Raw genomic sequence first — 3,798 nt, 5'->3', positions numbered from 1 at the left:
ATTTCTGTTTCTTCCTATTTGTTAAATGTTTGAGTTACTGTTTTAAGTCCACTTTATGCACAGTAAGGCTAATCGGGACTGGACCTACAGTTTAAAGTGGAATCCGAACCACTTGTGCCTCCACCGGGTATCGAACCCGGGAACCCTTGATTACAAGGCAATGACGCTACCACTGCACCATGAGGGAGCCCCTATTTGTTAAATGTCTTCTCCTGTTTACTTCGTGATTACACTATGACAAATTGGTGTGTATGTGTGTTGAATCCTTCGAATTATTGGATGGAGTATTGTCCGTATTATTTATTGGATTGATTGATTGATTGATTTAGTTTTATTTTACTTCGCGTTTTGTGCCTCTTGGCTAATATGTAGATGAGGATGAGTGATAAAATGATTAAATTGATGAATGGACATTCACAAACAACCAAGCCCGAGTGGGATTCGAACCCGGGACCCTTGGCGTCGCAGCGCGATGTGATAACCACTTTTTTTTTTTTTTTACAAAGGAAATACCCCCTACACGGAGGTATCCCCACCATTCACTCTTTTTCTCACTTTTACACTTTTCAATTCTTACATTTTTCTTTGTTTCTTATCAACTGGACGAACACAAATACCCATGGCTTACCCGGGACTCTAATCCAGAACCACCTGGCGTTGTAACGCGCTCTGCTAACCGCTTCGCCACGGAGGTCGACAACCACTCGGCCGCAGGGTCAGGCTATTATTTATTGGAGGAGGGATGTGAACACAGTTTATATTTGATTTATAATGATTCTATTCTTTTGCAAGACACAATTTGTAGTTGATTGTATTGCTACCTCCAGAATCCGTGGTCACAGAAAAGAACCACAATAGCGTTATCCAGTTTCAGGCACGACTGCACCGCTGTGTGAAGCAACTTGACATTTTCTTAGACTCTGTATACAATTAAAAACTTCTCCAATCTAGTCAGAAGTTGTGCAACGCGCCAGGTGCGTCGTGTGTGACCGTAACAAGTTTGAAAGGTGGGTTACAATTTTCCTTTCCCATTATTCATGCCTTTATTTGCTTACATTAGATCCATATCACTGGCGTAGGCTATACTGAGTCCTAGATCTGGGTTTTCTCACTACGTCACGTGGTCCTAGGCTATGAATAGAAATCAGGTTGCCAACTCATAAGAAATCAGGTTGCCAACTCATAAGAAATCAGGTTGCCAACTCATAGGAAATCAGGTTGCCAACTCGTAGGAAATGAGGTTGCCAACTTCAAAATCACCATCATCATCATGTCACTGATATGAATAATTTTATTTACAATTTGTCATAGATTTTTCTCCTGCATTTTATTATCTAGACTTCAGGCTTCGCAGGTAGCCTAGCTACGCTCCTGATCTGTATATATTTATTACATTCATTATTTATTTCAGTGATATTTAAAAGTTGTTCAAAAAATTGGTTAATATTAGCTTGTCGGTATTGAATTCCAATTATAAGCATCAATTTATCGCTGTTTTGCTGCAAAATATTCGAGAATTACATCAGAATATTAAAATACCTCTTATGTTACCTATTATCGTTGTATGAGACCCAGAGGAACGATATGCGATTTTGTTTTGTTTTAATTTACTCCTCTGAAGAGTTCTGTTTGGAGTCAGATCAACATATCTCCACTTCTAATCGTTAGCCGCAAGGTGGAGTCACGTATTTCCAATTTACTGACACTTTTTAAGAGTCAGACATTAATACTTTATTTCCTCTCTCTTGTAAGTTTGATAAATTGGAGTTACGTCCCTCTGGTTCTCACACGACGATATGTAATCACGAAATGCAGTTTTTCTGCACAATATTGACACAAAATAAATGGATAATTCGAATTTGGCATAACTTCCAAGACCGCGAAAGTGTCGCGCGGCCGAGGACTATCAATGCGCCGAAAAAGTATCCGCTAAAATTTCCGATACCATACCGATAAATCAGCATCGACTCAGCCCTAGTAACAACAATAACTTATTATTATTATTAGTTTGCATTAATTCATATTTGATCACACTAATGTCACTGAATTGTGTATCAACGACCTGCCCAAAGCGCCTTTGTCCTTTGAGCTTGTATTAATCCAAGACACGAGAGGGAGCGATTGCAAATCCACAGAACCCTCCCGAGCAGCGAAGATCATGTCAGCAACAGAACCTCCCCATAACGGAGACTGATCCTCATCCTGGTCATGAAACCCTTCAGTGCTGCCCCCTGTAATTACTCGCACCACAGCAACGTTGATTTGATTTTTCTCCTCTCCCCGCCCCGATGCATTAAGAGCTTTGACGCGGTCTTTTGTGAGCGTTTTTCACGTCGAAGCCGACCCAATACAATCACATGTGCACGTCGCTGGTCTTTATAAGCTTTGACAGGAAATTAAGTGATCAACCGTTTGGCTGAGGCGATCGTCAGTTTTTTTCTCTCTTTCTCCGAGTAAGAAGTACACAAGAGCCCAACGCTCTCACATGTCGCAGCTCTTGAAGACTAATCACTCGAGCCAGGGCAACAAGTGCGGCTGCCTCTTGCATCTCTCCTTTTATCTCGAAGAGTCTTCGATAACTCTGCCATCCTTTAGCAAATGTATATATGCTTATTGAATATATACGTAATATATTTATATACATATATATATACACACACACAGAGCGATCCATTTAAGTGTAGACCGTCGCATCAATGTTTATGCTATCGGCAAGTGAGGCACTCACGGCCGTCTGTCGGCATCGTAGAGTGTCGATGAAGCAGGCGCCCGTAATTATTTTAAAAAGTTATTTACTTACCAGATTTATAAAAGGAGCTGTTCAAACTAGAGTTTCAGGACGAGATTAAACACTGTCAGTATGTCTGTGCCAAACTGCAATAAATGAAGCGTGACAATCTCTTTTTAATCGAACTATTACCAGCTTCCTTCCTTGAACAAGTTAGTTTCATTGGCATGTTATCATAAATGACTAACAGATGATTAATATGGGATTGAGTGGCTAAAATATGCATGCATATTTCTGGTTTTCTTTATTTTCAACGTCGCACCCCTTAAATTTCATTTCGCACCCCCTCAGCACCCCTACATGATTAATCCTGGCGCCGCCGCTGATCAATAACCATTTAGTAAGATTACTGAATTGCGTTGTATGACTTGACGTCATAAAGTAAACACGTATTTTTTTTTTGCTTTAAATTTAACCTTCATTCACACACACACACACACACACAGAGAGAGAGAGAGAGAGAGAGAGAGAGAGAGAGAGAGAGAGAGAGAGAGAGAGAGAGAGAGAGAGAGATGTGTATAGGCGTCTGAACCTTGGCCTTTCAAGGTAGAACATGAACTGTGAACAATGTGGTTTCAAATGGCCACAAAATGTCACTATAATCATGTGTTTAACTTTCAGTGAACACTGAAAACCAAGGATTACCCTGAAAACCATCCACGCAATTGAACTAGAACAAGAAAGTTTTTAGAAACAAAAAATAACAGTTTCCGCACACGTTGGTATTATATTTCGCGTTTGTCTTTGTCAGACATGTTCTCACTATCTGTCCACCAATCGAAACATGGGAATTTGTAGGATGTGCAAACGATAGAAGACACAGAGTTCGCAGAAATCAAACATATATCAATGGAAGCAGCCTCGACCATCGAACGGAACAAGAGATTTCGTGCTATTACCCCATGCGCTTTTGATTTGATTCTAATCTGCGTGTTGTGCTCACGTGACGTCATCGCATGTAGGCTTAATTGTTCGAGCGGAAACCGGCGGTTTATTGGGTCCTGCGTTTG

This window comes from Lepisma saccharinum, chromosome 16 (assembly GCF_977018435.1).
Source record: "Lepisma saccharinum chromosome 16, izLepSacc3.1, whole genome shotgun sequence".
NCBI lineage: Eukaryota > Metazoa > Arthropoda > Insecta > Zygentoma > Lepismatidae > Lepisma > Lepisma saccharinum.
Note: the sequence above shows the minus strand (reverse complement) of the source record.